This window comes from Lissotriton vulgaris, chromosome 3_1 (genome assembly GCF_964263255.1).
Source record: "Lissotriton vulgaris chromosome 3_1, aLisVul1.2, whole genome shotgun sequence".
Classification (NCBI taxonomy): Eukaryota; Metazoa; Chordata; class Amphibia; order Caudata; family Salamandridae; genus Lissotriton; species Lissotriton vulgaris.
This window is the reverse complement of record NC_141689.1, coordinates 1,207,412,871-1,207,430,992: the sequence shown is the minus strand read 5'-3', so window position 1 is coordinate 1,207,430,992 and position 18,122 is coordinate 1,207,412,871.

The following is an 18,122-nucleotide window of genomic DNA, read 5'->3' as shown; positions in this document are numbered from 1 at the left end:
TCTTATGCCAGGAACAAGTTGGGCAAGTCTATTAATTGTGTAACCTCCTTGAGACAGCCCAACCAAGCTGATGTAATAACCCCCCTGGTTAAGATCTACCAGACCCAATGTATGCCAACCGGCACCTACGGCGCCGAGGTCTGGGGCTATACCAACTGCACCCCCATTCAAATAGAAGAGAACAGATTCTGTCGCAAGGTATTGGGGGGGGTTATCTGTTCCTCAAATTATATATGCCATAATGAATTAAATATGCCTTATATAGAGGATTTTGTAAGATCCCGACCAGTATTATTCTGGATAAAGATCTGGAACAATACGGCTGCTACATTGACCCGTGAAATTATTTTGGATTGTTTAAAGTGTGACAGGGGACATCATATACCATGGCTACGAGCAGTAAAAGAGTGCCTTGAAAGCGTGGGGTTGGTTTCACTGTTTACATCACCTGACCTAATAAACCGCTCCCATAAGACCATCATCTTAAGGGCATTGCAAGACCTATATAGAGGAGAGCGTGACAGAAAGAACCTGATTAAATGCACGGTTGTAAAATATTTGGCCCACTCTGCTCCACACGTTAAAAAACCTGGCCCACCGTATAGATATTTGCGTTTACACCTTGGAAGATGGGTAAGGGGCTTACTGTTTCGTTTCCGTGACGGGAGTATAGTTAACCTATTGAACTTCCCGATGGGATACAATAAACATCTCGAAACATTATATTGCCCCTGTAACCCTGCCATGAAGCAAAGTCTTATGCATTTCTTGTTCTTTTGTGGGTTCTATAATAAATATACTGCACATTTTCTTATGCCCTATTGCAAGAAAAATGGATTAACAGATTTTAAACTAGCATACCGGTCTCTTCTGGTATTGGGATCAGACGAAGTCATTTTTAGGATGAGTTGTTTTCTGAAAGCTGCGGTCAGATCGAGAATCACCCTTACCATTGATGTATAACTACTGCACACTGCACTTTTTATATTTATTTTTTCTTTTTAAACTGTACAGTGTTATTATTGTGCTTTTTAACAGCGTTTTTAAACAGCGTTTTTAACTATTTCTGTATGATATTCTTTAATTTCATAAAATTTAATGACTAATGACTATTGGGATGGGACATATGTTGTACAGTTGGGATTCCGTATATGGATTTTGTGCTTTCCGGTTTACTTTATGATAACTCTCCAATTGCAATCATTGAATTGATTTGAAAGTATGTGTTTTTTAGAAATGTATTGTGTCTTTTGTCTGTACTTTTATGGATGTTTTTAACTCCGAATAAAGATCTTTGACTTGACTTGACTTGACTATTAAGCAAATACAAATAAACTTTCTTCAGAAACTGTCACTGCTTATATGAAAGGGGTGAGAGTTCAAAATGGAATTTAATAAAATATCAGTTAAGCGTGGCCACACCCTCCTTTTATCTGCTACAGTTTGTAAATGTTTTGCCCCATATTGTTGATAATGTAAGAGGGCATCAGTTACTTTTAGAAAAAGTAGAATAGAAGTGCTACAGCAAACACTCCTGCACTACATTATCTGAGGTCAAGAGAACAAGTAAAAAACAGTTAAATACAAGTGACTTCATATTACATAGAAATGTATGCATTATTATTTTTCAAATTTGTATTCTGTAGAATTCAGGAACGTTCTGTCGTAGTGCTTAGAAGTTGCACACTGTTTCGCTAACAAATCACATACTCACGTAAGAATATATAGGATGGTACTCTTATAATATACAGTACTGGTCCTATATATTCTTAGAATATAGGTGGATAGGAACCGCAAATAAGAATAGAAATTAGAAAATAACATTCAGAAATGTAGGGTTTATTAAATATTTAAAGTAACAAAGTATGCATGATAGCTATATTTTTTATTCTGCAATTTTGTGAAATATGTTTCTTGAAAAAAAATATATACAGATTTATATTACAGATGGTGCTGAAAAATCTCCTATTCCTCTTCTGTAACAACAGGACAATCTATTACAATATAACGATTGATACCATTGTTACAGTAAAAATAAAAGAAAAATAAAGTTATCTATTTAACAGAATATCCATAATGAAATGCTTTCGAGCAGTAATTATTTACTGAACTTCTTTTCTCCGGGAGGTGGAAAAGTTTGATCTTCATGACGACGGGTCATAAACTCCTCTGAGATCATGACTGTGAGAATTATAATATATATATATTTTCACAGTATATGATCACAAGGGGGGACAGACTAAAAACCAAAAGCCGGTGACGTTGCTTATATATCTTTACTCTTTGTGCCGACGTATCACGAACTCCACTGAGATCAGCATAACTGTTAATGTTATAATATACATATTAACAGTATATGATCTCTAGGTGAAAACACAGTAACAACTGGAAGATGGTGACGTTGATTGTAAATGTTTAGGGTTTGTGCCGACGGGTCACCAACACCTCTCAAGCGAAGTACAGTATCAACATTATAATATAGAAAGTCAGAATACATAAGCTGAAAGGAGCCAGAAACGGAGCAATGTTTGTTGTAATCTATCTGTTTCTGAAAACAAGCTGCTGACGTTACAAAGAAAAAGTGAAAAACATACAATACATTTTGTTTCTAGATATAACTGTTTAAATATTGACAAATAGCCACAAATTATAACTAAGTACTATGCCTGTGCCATATTGAAACAACTTACAACTCCGGAATATGTTTGTTGGCGCAAAAGAAGAATCCGATGCTAGAAAAGGGAACCTGCATCACAGATTGGCGACTCAGAAATAACTCGCGAAAACAAAACTAATTGCACAGTAGGTGTGGTTTATATAGCTTTTGGTTCTTTAATAGTCTATGGAAGGAAGATTTGCTCCGCCTATGTAGATGTCACGTTTTACAGTTTACACGTCCTGACTTTTTAACAGCTTTACTTCTGCACGTGTTGGTAAAAGTTACAAACTGTGAAGCTGTAAAGGTTTTGATTTCCATAGTAACACCTATAAGGTCGTTATTATCTACATACGTTGGAGAGTTTGAAAGTGTTACTCGGTAAACTGTGTTTTTTGCATTCTCATGATTAAAAACATCTAAATAGAAGACCTAAAAAAATATATCGTTTACAATAGAAGAAAAAAAACTGATTAATATTTGTTATTACTATGCTTCTTAATTAAAAGAATGCTAGCATTTGTAAATCGTAAAGCTACCCTTGGAAAGGTGTGCTGGCGCCTGGGGTGTTGGAAAGATTAAGCAAGTTATTACTAACAGTGAGATAGTGATAGGCTAAGATGTCATAGTGTATAAAATGGGACATGGCTTGAGAACAGGTCTCTGCAACGCACCTGTATGGTACTGAGTAGAAAGACATGCTTGGCTAGTAGAGACCAGGGACTTTCAGGATTAAAAGAGACCAAATTGCTCAACATAAAATACATCACAGAGTGTGTTTTCAAATACTGTTTCATTTTTAGAAGGACAGGATAAGTTACTGTGTGTAGCTTTTCTTCTCTATGTAAATATGTCCTCATTATGCACAATACTTTGTGTTGAAGGGGCATTCTATAGCTGTTGCTGTGAGTATTTTTGACTTATATAAGCAATGACTAATTTCTAATTATGTTAAAAGATGAGTATTAGATAGGTGTTTAACGATTGATGTGTGTGAAAACACATGAAGTATAAATAAACTAGTGTGAGAATGGTACCTAAATACACACAGATTCACATTGTTACTCTAGACAAGCAAAAGTATCCTTTGCATTTTACTAAAACTAAGTATGGGCGAAAGCGAATTCGCGATCCGCAAAATTCTAGAATTCGTGCAAATTTGTTTTTGGGCATGCTCGCAAGACTTTTTGTGAGTTTGCGGGACGCTTGCAGCGGTCGTACATGGGCGCGGCAATCTTGTTCGCGTTGCGAATTTCCATTTCCGGGCGCTAGTTGCATGCTCGCATTGTGCGCGGGGCGCGATTATGTGTTCGGTGTGTTTTTACGTGCTTGCGGGGAAAATATCGCGCAAACTTACCCACGCGGTCCTAAATGGGCGCAGCCAATCTTGTTTTTCAGTTATTGTTATGGTTCTGGGCTTGCTATTTCAATCTTACCCTAATCTTTGCAATCCTTTGTTTCTTTGAACTTTTTTGGGATCTTTTTTTACTCATTATCTATCCCTCACTTGTTCTACATCTATATTTTGTGTTTTTTTTCTACTTTTGGTTACTTTAAAGCTACTTTTTTTAACTCTTCTTTTCTTTACTTTTTCCCTATTCTTTCCTTTTTTTTTTCAGCTGTCCAGGACCATGGCAAAGGGAGCCGGGAAGAGCAAGGGGAAGGGTCCCGCACCCCGTACCCTGCTCCCTTGCGGGCGATTGAAGGGGGAGGATGTGGTGGCCAGGGAGGCTTTCAGTGCGGTGGAGGTGGCCGCACTTATATTTTATGTTCAGCGCCACCTCCCAAAGACCGTGGTAGCAGGGGGCAGGCCCGGTCAAGGGTATGGCCTCCGGGAGCGTCACCAGTTGTGGGAGAAGATGTGCTGGGCCATGCGTAGGGAGTCGGGGGTCCGGCGCACCTATCACCAAGCGACGCACTGGTGGGCAGGCGTCCTTGACCGGGAGCAGGACCTGGTCCACCTGCTAGGCATGGAGATCCCTGGCCCTGGTGAGTAGCTATTTAATAACTACTTTGTTTTCTTCTGCTCTGTGTTATATTGCTAATATAGGTTTTTCCGGAAGAGCAAGAATGCTGCCGATTCGATTACATTGAAGGTAAAATAATGTTTAAATAGCTTCTGTGATTGCAGGTGCTTGCCTCCTCAGTGGCGTTGCTACTATGCTCACTTGTTTGCAACTTTGTGCTCATTTGGCCTGAATATGTATGAGTGTAGTACTTTACAGAACTGCGTAATGCTAGAGAGACTAGAGACTCAAGTCTAGTCCTTCCTTTGTACTACTGCTGCCACTAAGAAGAAGAAGAGATAGTGGTGGATTGATAGGTTGTGTATACTATGACTTGTTATTAGTAGTAGGAAATTTTTTAGTGATCTACAATCATGATGACTGACTATGTCTGTCATGTCGCGTGCTGCTGAGTGCTGGCAGTTGTAGTAGAACCTTTTTGTTGTTGGTTTAGTTAGTGATTTACATAACTTTCCAAGTAGACGATCTGCAAATCCAGCCATACTGTACTAGTATCCTCCTAGTTGACCAGATCAGATAGGTCAATACATGTAGTGCAATTGTTGGTAATTTGTTTTCCTGAGATAATTTTAGATTGTGGTTAAAGAAATCAAATATTTCAAAAAAACAATCATCCATGTTTGTGTTTATTTCATGTTCACATTCAGCACCTCCCAGGGGCAAGAAGACTACACCCCAGACTCCGGCCGAAGAAAGTGGGCAGGAACGGTTCTCTGCAGGCTCTTCTGCTGGCCCCAGTAAGTTGTTCTGTTGTTAATATAATTATCATTCCCTAACTTTTACAGCTCCTATTCATTGCAAACTGTTTCCTAATTCTATTTTTTACAAAAGTCTTTGATCTTCTTGTAGACTGTTTCTACATACTTATCCTGCCTCTCTACCATCACTCTCTGTGCTACTACTATTTACTATTATTATGAGTCGGTTTGTGTAGGTAGCTAAGCTTGCCCAGTCGGCAAACAGTGTTAAACAAAACTCTGATTCAGCAATAGCTCTAAAGGCACCGAGTACAGTCCTCTGGGTTGCCCTTGCTGTTTATTCCAGTCTTCTTAATGTAGGAGCTTTGACAATTTCCAACAACAAAATGTCAATGTCAACCAAGAATAAGCTAGTAGTTGGCTTTTTGATTTGATAGTAGCACATACCATACTGCTAGTGTTTCAGGGACTATTATGCACATACAGAAGTATGGACAAGAGAAATAGGACATTGTTGATGATAGGTGCAGTTCGACTTTCCACATACCTCAGTCAGAAGTAACTGTGCGGGACTCGGGAGCCCTCACCTTGTTGGAACTTCAAGTCCTCCTGGTGGTGATGAGGAGTAGTTGGTTCTGTCTGTAATTAGAAAAATGTTGCACATTAAAAAGCAAGCATTCATCAATTGTGCCAAAAAGTGTTGCATGTTATGGCTAAGCATATAAGTTAACACCCTCTCCAAAACCGTGACTTTTCTTCAGTCCCAATAATTAAAAATTGTATATATTATGTATTAACATTTTCTCTTCTATTACGAGACGAAATAGGGGTGGTGTATGGCATCTAAAAATATGACATGTTTTTTCTAGGCGTCACAACATCGGATCCAGCACTTCCCACCCCAATTGCTGTGGCCAGCAGCGCGGAGGGGTCCACCCCAGGGGCGGATGCGGCAACGCCACAAGTGCCACCAGGAGAAGCTGAGGGGGATGGCTCAGCAGGGGTGGACAGTGGTAAGTTATTATACTCCTTACTTATTGACATTTTAGAGTAGGCTCGCAAGGGATTGTATGATGTACTGTACAGTAGACGGTACACTACTACAAGTACACTGTACTGTTAAGAACAGTTACTAATTTAGAACTACATTTTTGCCAATCAAGGAGAAGACAGTCACCCTTGACTTAGCAATAGCATTAGCGGCGGTAGTTCTCGAGTAAGCAATGGCCCCCTCTATTTGACTTCAACTCAGCTGGGAAACTTTTATCATGAAGCCAAGTCATATCCGATGAACTTGAGGGATGTGATGAACGAAAAGGGAAAGAACTTAGGGTGAATGGAAGGATGAGCGACTCGTAACATTTATGGCTGTAAAGTATGATACATGTTTTTGAATGCAGGCAGAGGTGGCTGATAGGAAGGAATCAGATGCATGGCTGCTTCAAGCAAGGATGGTTGGAGGAGAAAGAAAAGATGACTGCCTGTGTGGGTGAATCAGAAAATTCAACTGTGGTGTGCATTGCAATATATCCTTTGGGTGAAACTCAAATGCAAGTCAAGACGGTGGTTTACCAAATAAAATGAAAAGGGTGTTATTTGGTTGTTGAGAAAAATGGAAGTTGGTACAGTTGAGACATTAAGAAGAATGATAGACGTTTACTTCGGAAGCCTGGATGGTATCTTCTTCCTCATAGATAGCAGAGGTATATGTGTAGAGCAGACGCTCAGTGCATGAAGAGTGTTACTTTGTTTGAACAGCATGTTTGTGCCAGAGTAGCAAAACAGAGGAAATCCAAATACTAGAATTTGTGATTGTTCAGAAATTCTCCCTTGCCTAAAGTAACAGTACAGTAGTTTACTTTGCAAGCACAGCATATATTGTGTATGTATTGTATAGTTGACAATTATATCAAGTCAATTCCCTTCCTCTGGCAATTATGGATACCACACTCATTCCCTATGTTCATAATTTTTTTTCTGCTGTGTCAATCATGGGTGGACTATCGCTGTTGCTCACTCAATCTCTCACAACAAAGCACCTAAAGTCATCCATCATATAAGGAAAGAGATTATGTGATTGGCTGGATACATGATCAGAAATGAATAATCTTCATTTTTCTTTTGTAGTACTGAAGGCCCGGGGGGGGGGGGGCAGTGCAAAATATAAACTACATTGAGCAGTAGCCCTTGCTGTCACCGAGTATGGCCAGTGCCACCCCTATAGAAAAGTAAGAGCTTCCCTATCCCCACCTGCATGTACTGCTTAAAGTAATCCGAGTCTGTGTCATCATGGCTTGTGTCTGTTTTTCTTGTGTGCAAGCTGACTGAGCTGGCATTATGCCCGCTACCACAAGTTCACGTACAAGTAATTTCTTTCGCAAAACTAGAGAAAAAACAGAAGAATACTGGTGTACTCTCTGACTCTCTGACTATGTATTGAGTTCATAGTGCTGCCTGCTAGTAGAATTGATGAAACTCCCACTAATGTTACAGGCCTACAAAGACGGCGGACAGATACATGCCAAAATGTAATACTGTGCTTGCAAATTGCTAGTGTTACTGTGAAACAACTTTCTGTTGAATTATTTTGTGTTATTGTTAAAGAGCATTGGTTACAGTATTTTTCTTTCTTTCTTCATGTAGATACTCCAAAAAAGCTCACCCGACAGGAGATGGCTGTCCGGGCCAGGGCCCGGAAGCTGGAGGCCATTTGTGTGGAATATCGCCGGCTGGGCTCGGGAACAGGAGGAGGAGGCGGCAACAGATGCTTCCTCCTCCAGTGCCCCCGGGTCCACCAGCCAGCAGCCTCCCGCCGCCGCCGCACAGCTGCAACAACACCAGCAGCTGCCCCCCCCCCCCAAGAGCCTGGATGGCACGCCTGCGCCACCTACGCCTCAGAGTGGACTACCTGGAGCGCAAGGTAGAGAAGCAGGAGCAACAGATCCGGGACCTCCGCTAAGAGCATGAAATTCAGAATTTATTTTAAAATACTCATTGTTGTTTTTTTAACCAGAATTACAATATCCTAGAATTCATCTACCTGCCTTAAAATTTGAGGAGGTTGCTTGCACCTTATCCTCCCCAGCAAGTGTGTGGAATTATTGTTGTCATTTAGTCACACCTCAATGAAAACCACCCAGCCCGGGGGAATAGGGTTAGGGTTTGAAAATTGACTGGGAATGGGGTTTGTGGGGAAAGTTTTGTGGAGAGAGGAAAAAAACACAGCATGGACAAACAACAAATGAAGATTAACAAATCTTCGGATGCAAAGCTATCCATAAATCTTTTAAGTGACATAAAGGAAGTGCATGCACTACTGCATGCATGAAGTTGTGTGCTGAAAGGATAGGTTACTGAAAAGTAAGTAGTACTTTCTACAATGTACTAACTATGAAGAAACAATGTGACAGTACAGGGCTGCAGTAATTATGCAATTGCACTTGCCTATCTGCCCTCAGAGAGAAGAACCACTTAGTACATTAAATTAGTTTAAAAAATAGCAAAGAAAAACGTATGCAATGGCTGGAGGGATGAATTGAAGCAGAGAGCAAACAAATGCACAGAGTCAAACTCATAGAAGTTCTAAGCAATAACATTACTTAAAAGATAAGTAGAAATGAAGATGGATACTGTAACTGTATGTTGTAGTTGTCCTGTTGAATTTGGGAAGTTGCATACATCCAGCCATTCCTCTTATTCGCGGTACTCCTCCATTCCATCTGACGCTCCGTCAATCAATTTTGGTGACCAGAAGACACCTTGTCCACTGCCTGCCTGGCGGATGCGGAATTGCGGATCGCTAATTGTAAGCCTGAGTTCATCGTTTTCCCCATTGCACAGGGTATAAGCCAGCCTGTAATTGTTGATGGAAAAACAGGAAGTGATATTAAAACACCACGGAGAAAAAAGTATACGGTACGCTGTGTAGTGCAAAAATAACACTTTCAGTTTCAGTGGACAGTATTACATACAAGCATCATTTCGAAAGTGCGTTCTCTGAGTCTCCTTTTCAAGGACAGTAATTAGTAAGTATGGGCGAATTTTGCGGATCTTTCCCCTCAAGTAAGGTGCAAACTGCTATTTTAGAACAAAATTAGACCTTCCCAGCAGTGCTCCCAGACCCCTAAACCCACTCCCAAAAATCGAAAACACCCCACAGTACCCTCCCAATAACATGCAATACTGCTACCTTGCATGAGCCCTAACTTAAAATCATGCCAAAACGCACCCTGAAAATAGGCCCAAAACCCCCCTTTTCCACCATGGATTTTCTTCAAACCACTTGCAATCAAAATGAGACCTTCCCAGCAGTGCTCCAAATCCCCTCAACCCACCCCCAAAGATCTAGACCCCCACCCAAGCAGCCCCCCAAAAACATGCAATACTGCTAGGCCTAAGTTTCAATCGTGCCAAAACGCTCTCTGCAACTAGACCCAAACCTCCCTTTTCCACCATGGATTTTCTTCAAACCACTTGCAATCAAAATTAGACTTACCCAGCAGTGCTCCCATACCCCTCAACCCACCCCCAAAGATCTAGAACACCCCTAAGCAGCCCCCCAAAAACATGCAATACTGCTAGGCCTAAGTTTCAATAGTGCCAAAACGCTCTCTGCAACTAGGCCCAAATCCCCCTTTTCCACCATGGATTTTCTTCAAACCACTTGCAATCAAAATTAGACCTTCCCAGCAGTGCTCCTAGACCCCTCAACCAACCCCCAAAATTCTAGAACACCCACAAACAGCCCCCCAAAAACATGCAATACTGCTAGGCCTAAGTTTCAATCGTGCCAAAACGCTCTCTGCAACTAGGCCCAAACCCCCCTTTTCCACCATGGATTTTCTTCAAAGCACTTTCAATCAAAATTAGACCTTCTCAGCAGTGCTCCCTGACCCTTCAACCCACCCCCAAAAATTTAGAACACCCCCAAACAGCCCCCCAAAAACATGCAATACTGCTTTCCCAAAAACATGGCAAATCGCGCCTTGACAAACAATTGCTGTTTTCAGCACTTCCACTGCTTCGATCTTCTTGAAACTTACCAGGACACTTGTTCCATTGATTCCCAAGAATCTCAGCAAGGCAGAACAAAATCGATCCACTGGAAGGTGTACGACTAGTGTTCACTCAAACACACGCGCCCGCAAAACACCAAAAAAGGCCAACATTCGGCCTATTCTGGACCAAAAAACGCCAAACCCCCCTAAAACCTTGTCAACATCATTATGAACGAGCCTACATCAGGCCCTGAGCCCTAGACTCCGGGAACCCTACCAAATTTAACCCAAAAACCCTAGTAAACCGCACTGAACCCTAAACCTTAGATATGCTTTGTCTGTCTGTGTCAAATAGCCTAGGTATGCTACATCAGGTTGCTTCACTCAGTGGTGCCTACCTTGACCATCTTCATGGCCCTGCTGCAAGCATGGGCCAAAAATCCGTTACGCTCAAGAATTTGCGAATTTTGGGCAATTTCGCGAGATTCGTGGATTGCAAATTTGCTGCCGAAAAACAGCAAATTTCGCGAGCTGAAAAGATTTTTGGCCCATGCTTGTGGCAGGGCCATGCAGATGGTCAAGGCAGGCACCACTGAGTGAAGCAACCTGATGTAGCATACCTAGGCTGTTTGTCAACGACAGACAAAGCATATTATCTAATTATATGCAGCAAGCCACATAGCCCCAATTTTACATGAACTGCTGTCTGGACTGTGCCTGGCATAACAACAACACTGCACTGCCTCGACCACTCCATACCACGACTAGACAGACATGTAGTTCTGCTGCAGTAGTTGTTGTAGACTGGTTTACCAGTTTGCCACTCACGAATTGGCCATAGTTCTTCCATAAACCGAGGTTGATGATCCATCCATCCCAGTGAGTGACTGTAAAGAAAAAAGATATATTATTTAATCAATCATCATGGTATATTGGCAAAAAGTGAGTCCAAGGACATTTTGCATATTGGAAAATGCAACGTAGTGGCCCCTGCAGTTGAAGTACAATTTGAATTAAACAAGGTAAAAAAAAAGCAGAGTAGACTTGAGTTACATTTAGTGTGTAAAAGATTAAATACCAGAAGACATATGATTCATTTCATGCACAACAAACAAACAGCAATTGCTTTCATCAGAGCCAGACAGCCATTGCTGTCCACTGCATGCCATCTTCTTCTCATTATTCATTACCTGTTCCACTTTTTGTCCGCATCTTCTTCTGAAAGTGAGGGCCCACAGGGCATCCTCTCCTGTCAATTTCAGAAGTAACTGTCAGCAATCAGCAAGCATGTAGTCAGTAATTCCAGTCCCACTTGAGGGGACTCGTCTATGAAGACAAAGTTTCTTTATTCTGCGTAATCCAGCCATCTGCCTTGAGGGAAATGGATAGGGGGAGTCTGGAGGAGGAGGATAGAGGAGCATTATTGAGTTGTGAACTTGTGAACCTCAGGAATGCAGACTGGGCACCTTCAAATCAATAAGGAAATAAGATGAAGACAGTGCTGCTGATGGACTTGTGATTAGGTGATTAGAGTTTTGTTGTGGTAAAAGTTGCAAAACATAGAAAGTCACACAGAATAAAAGTGAATAAGGACGAAAAAAAGGAAGTCATTTTCAGGCCTCGGTGTCAGGGAATTAGAGCTCGTCCTCAAACTCTATGAATTGAGACGGGAATAGGTCAGCTAACAGAGAAGAACTTCTGTCACCTAAGTCGGTGTCCTCTTCTTCCTGCGTGCATTCACGTATTTTGTAATCTGGTGGAATTAAGTGCTGATTCATCTTGATCAGTATTAACCTCTCCACATATTTGGGCGAGAGGCGGGTCCTTTTTGAAGTTACAATGGCACCAGCAGCACTGAAAACACATTCAGAAGACATGCTTGCGAGTGGGCAAGACAAATAATTTAGAGCCAGGTTGGTGAGCAGTCGCTATAGAGGCCTTTTCCCATACCAATACAGCAATGGGTTCTGATTAACAAAGACCTCTGTTGGGTCATCCAGATAGGCCTGCACCATTGACTCAAGGTTCTCCAGGGTTGCTCCACTTTGCGTACCATCTGTGGCCTTTGCATCACTGGAATGAGCAAACCCTTGATGAGTTAGCCAATCCGCTTCCGACAATAATATGGCTAGGCCTGGTGCAGGTGAGGATGATGATATGGTTGCTGGTGTCATTAACGGCTGTGAGGGAAAGTGACTCCCTTCGGCCACAGATTCAGAAGTGGAACTTGACGCCGGATGGCCTGCTGATTCAGTAGTACTTCTGCCGGCTCCTTCAATATTCTGCCGCTCTTTTTCGAACCGAGTGGCTGACACAGCGAGCCAATGTTTGTACTTTGAAACATCTGCTTCATTAAAAGGAATGAATGCTTTGCTGGCCACGGCCTTTTTGTACAGTCGATCCAGAATAGTGGCACAAATGTAATGTTGTTCTGTATGTATTTTTTAAGCCTTTCATTGTCAATTTGGTGGCTTAATAACCTCTTCGCCAACTGATATGCGTCTTGCTTTTCAGCATCATCTCGTAAAGTTGGACACCGCCTTCAGTTGGTGCTCTAGCGTGCACAACAATGGGATAGCTTTGCCCAAAGAACAGTCCTCCCTGCTGACTTCACGCGTGAAGACCTCAAAAGGACGAAGCATGTCTGTCAGGCTTGCAACTAGCTTCCATTCCTCCAACTCTAGCCTCATGTCTTTCATTGTAGAACCCAGTTTATAGACATACTCATTGATTACCCCCCACTGCTCAGGCAGACGCTCAAGCATGTAAAAGGTTGAGTTCCAACGTGTTGCCACCTCCTGGATGAGTCCTTTGACTGGCAGTCTACGTTCATGTTGCATGCTCCTCAGATTCTTCCGGGCCTTAAAAGAATGGCTGAAATGTGTGCAGATTCTTCGGCAGTTGGTTAGTAATTTGCTGACTGTGGTTTCTTTTTTCAAGCAATCTTGCACAACAATGTTAATACTGTGCAGCAAACACGGCACTCTGAAATAGCCACCTTGCTGCATGGCCTTAACTATATTACTGCCATTATCTGTGGAAACATAACCAATCATGCGATTTCTTGGATGCAGCCATTCATAGACCTTCCTATCAAACTCCTCCAAAAGGTTAGGTGCAGTATGAGTTTTCCCCATGGCAAACATGGCTACTGTTGCATGTTTCGGAGTAGCTTGAAAAACTGTGTCCATGTCAACATCTGCTTTTAACTTGTATTTAACCCCTGCAAAAGAGAACCAGTGTGTAGGGATGCACATGTAATCAAGGGCTTGGCAACTGGTCCACATGTCTGTTGTCAGGTGGATAGTGTGAACAGCACTCTTCTGAATAGCTGCGCCAATCACCTCCAGCACATCTTGATGTAGTGCTGGAACAGCAACTCTGGCAAAATAGGACCGGCTAGGAACCTTCCATTTAGGGCAGACTGTTGCCACAAATTCTAGAAAACCCACCCCTTCCACGAAAGAAAAAGGGAGAAGGTCCAGCGCTAGCATTTTAGCCAGCTTTGTGTTATACAGACGTGTTGTTGGGTGGTTGCATTCAAATGGCACATCCGACGAAAACATTCTGCTAATGGTGGTCTGGACCATTTTACGTGATAATGATGATGCAGACTTCGTCAAACCAGTTAGGCTCATTGATGTACTTCTTTGCATTGGTGTCTCTCCTAGACTCTTAGTGTGTCTCATACATGTTGCAGGGGTAGAGGGTGTGGGCGCTACCACTGCAGTGCTGCTGCCAGGGGTACTGGGTGTACCAGAAAAAATGTCTGTGGCTTCTTCACTTCCCCCCTGCACGATCAGCCCCTCATCATCATCAGATGCAATATGAATGGATACATTTGGATTTGCTTTTCTTTTGGCCTCCTGGATTTTACTGAGGTGCGCCTCCTAATGGATAGTGTGGTGTTTTTTTAGATGACCTCTCTGGCCTCCGGTACCATAGTTGGTACCAAGCTTACCCCGACTAACTGATATTTTACAATTCAAACAAACACCATGTTTTCAGCCTTTTGGCTAACACTAAAGAAGTCCCAAACTGGGGACTGGAGATGTCTGCTTGTGGTGGAGGTGCTACTTTCAGTTTCAATGCCTGATGAAGTGGAGGATGGGCGTGGCTGAATTCGACTCTGTTGTTCACTTACAGCACCACTACTTGAGGTAATGGAGTTCGAGCTGGATGGAGGTCCCTGCCGGCCCTTCTGATGAGAAAATATGGAAGCTGTAGGTTGTGTTGGTGTTGTAGTTAACTGCGTTGGTGGTGGTACCAGTGCCACGCCGCCCACATCCCGCTCAGCGGCCATTCGGGATACGGTCAAAATGTCTGTCTGCTGCATGCCCGCTGGGGCTGGAGTGATGACTGTGATGATTTGGTCGTCGTCAGGCTGTTCATCAGCAGCAGAATACACCACTTCTTGTTCGTCGTCATCACCCATAACTGAAAGCCTTGAGGGAACCTTCCATCCCGCTCAGCAGCCATTCGGGATACGGTCAAAATGTCTGTCTGCTGCATGCCCGCTGGGGCTGGAGTGACAACTGTGATGATTTGGTTGTCGTCAGGCTGTTCATCAGCAGCAGAATACACCACTTCTTGTTCGTCGTCATCACCCATAACTGAAAGCCTTGAGGGAACCTTCCTTTTAGGCTTAGCTACCTTTGTCGGTTCGTGGCGTGCCTCACTCTCAGAATGCATTGGTGAGTTCCAATCAACATCAAGATCATCAGAAGGAAGGGGGCTTGAAGAAGAACTTGTAGTAGCCCTCCTTGACCTTTTCTTGCTGGGGATCTGGAAGACAATGGATTATCCTCAGGAGGAGTGGCTTCCTCGGATTATACCTCCGCTTGAATCTCGATTTCCTGATGTACCCCTACTTCTGGAGGAACGAGCATTGTGGGCAGTTGTGCCGCTCCATGTGCCCCTAGTTGCGCCTCTCCATGTGCCTCTCCTTGCACCTCTCCTTGTGCCTCTCCTTAGCCTCTCCTTGCGCCTCTACTTGCGCCTCTACTTGCGCCTCTCCTTGCGCCTCTACTTGCGCCTCTCCTTGCGCATGTACTTGCGCCTCTCCTTGCGCATGTGCTTGTGCCTCTCCTTGCCCATGTACTTGCGCTTGTACTAGTTGCACCTATGGTTGTCATTGCGGCTGTGGTTGTTGAACACTCGTCAGCTGAGTTACACCCTGCGTTGATTGGGTGCTACTTTCTTGCGATGAGCCAACATCATTTGTCGATGGTGATTGAGTAATGACAGTGGCTGCCTCTGCAGCACTCATGGGCTTGGACCTAACCTTGCGTGGTGGCACTGAGCCTAATGAAGCGGAGGTGCTGCTCCCAGCTTGGTCCCCGGCGGACCCCGCTGCTGCAAGCATTGTTTTTTATTTCCCGAAAAAAGTGTCTGTGGGCACACCAGTCTCCTTGGTAAGTGGCACCACTTGCTTCTTCTGCTCCTTCTTACTGGCAGTGGCACTGGCAACTTTATTTGTAGAGGAGCTACAGCCACCTTTCTTTGGGCCCATCTTCTTCAGATGCCAGAACAGCAGGCCGCAGTTGCACAAGTTGCAAAGTTGTCTGTGGCTACACGTGACGTCAAGTTACGTTGTGCTGCACACACTGCTGCAGGACTTCTTACTGGCACTGGTGGTTCTCTTGTGCACTTGAAAGCAAAGGAAGCCAGAGGAATATCAGTTAAATACCTCAAAAAGTCGTAAAACACACAAAAATCACCACAATCCAATGCCAAATATGCCCTCAATGATGTTTAAATTCAAGACACCCCACAGAAAGACTTGAGCCATGGACCACTGAGTACCCCTGGGCATAATGGATGAAAGAAGGCAAACTGGGTGCAGGCCTGAGCACACTGCCTGGCTTCAAAATGGCCCCTTGTCGCCCAGCCACATGGCCAGGCCCTGCCTGGACCAGGCCTCAAAATGGCCCCCACCCACATGGCCAGGCCCCAACAAAACCCCAAAAAGTAAAAAAACACACTGAAATCACCACAATCCAATGCTATCCATGCCCTCAATGATGTTTAAATTCATAACACCCCACAGAAAGACTTGGTCCATGGACCACTGAGTACCCCTGGGCATAGTGGATAGAAGCAAGGCAAACTGGGTGCAGGCCTGAGCACACTGCTTGGTTTCAAAATGGCCCCTTGTCCCCCAGCCACATGGCCAGACACTGCCTGGACCAGGCCTCAAAATGGCCCCCACCCACATGGCCAGGCCCCAACAACACCCCAAAAAGTTGGAAGACACACAGAAATCACCACAATCCAATGCCATCCATGCCTCAATGATGTTTAAATTCAAGAGGCCCCACCCAAAGCATTGGTCCATGCACCACTCACTACCCCTGGGCATAATGGGTGAAAGTAGGGCAGGCTGTGTGCAGGCCTATGGCTCAAAGCACACTGCCTGGCTTCAAAATGGCCAGTTTTCCCCCACCACATGGCCAGGCCCTGCCTGGACCAGGCCTCAAAATGGCCCCCACCCACATGGTCAGGCCCCAACAGCACCCACAAAGTCGAAAACACACAAAAATCACCACAATCCAATGCCATCCATGCCCTCAATGATGTTTAAATTCAAGACACCCCAAAGAAAGACTTGGTCCATGGACCACTGAGTACCCCTGGGCATAATGGATGAAAGCAAGGTAAACTGGATGCAGGCCTGAGCACACTGCCTGGCTTCAAAAAGGCCCCTTGTCCCCCAGCCACATGGCCAGGCCTTGCCTGGATCAGGCCTCCAAATGGCCCCACCCACATGGCCAGGCCCCAACAACACCCCAAAAAGTCAGAAAATACACAAAAACCATCACAATCCAATGCCATCCATGCCCTCAATGATGTTTAAATTCAAGACACCCCACAGAAAGGCTTGGTCCATGGACCACTGAGTACCCCTGGGCATAATGGATGAAAGCAAGGCAAACTGGGTGCAGGCCTGAGCACACTGCCTGGTTTCAAAATGGCCCCTTGTCCCCCAGCCACATGGCCAGACCCTGCCTGGACCAGGCCTCAAAATGGCCCCCACCCACATGGCCAGGCCCCAACAACACCCAAAAAAGTAAAACAAAAACACACAGAAATCACCACAATCCAATGCCATCCATGCCTCAATGATGTTTAAATTCAAGAGGACCCACACAAAGCATTGGTCCATGCACCATTCACTACCCCTGGGCATAATGGGTGAAAGTAGGGCAGGCTTGGTGCAGGCTTATGGCTCAAAGCACACTGCCTGGCTTCAAAATGGCCCCTTGTCCCCCAGCCACATCGCCAGGCCCTGCCTGGACCAGGGCTCAAAATGGCCCCCACCCACATAGCCAGCCCCCAACAACACCCCAAAAAGTAAAAAAAAAAACTGAAATCACCACAATCCAATGCCATCCATGCCCTCAATGATGTTTAAATTCAAGACACCCCACAGAAAGACTTGGTCCATGGACCACTGAGTACCCCTGGGAATAATGGATGAAAGCGAGACAAACTGGGTGCAGGCCTGAGCAAACTGCCTGGATTCAAAATGGCCCCTTGTCCCCCAGCCACATGGCCAGGCCCTACCTGGACCAGGCCTCAAAATGGCCCCCACCCACATGGCCAGGCCCCAACAACACCCCAGAAAAAAAGTAGAAAATCACCACAATCCAATGCCATCCATGCCCTCAATGATGTTTAATTTCAAGAGGCCCCACACAAAGCATTGGTCTATGCACCACTCACTGCCCCTGGGCATAATGGG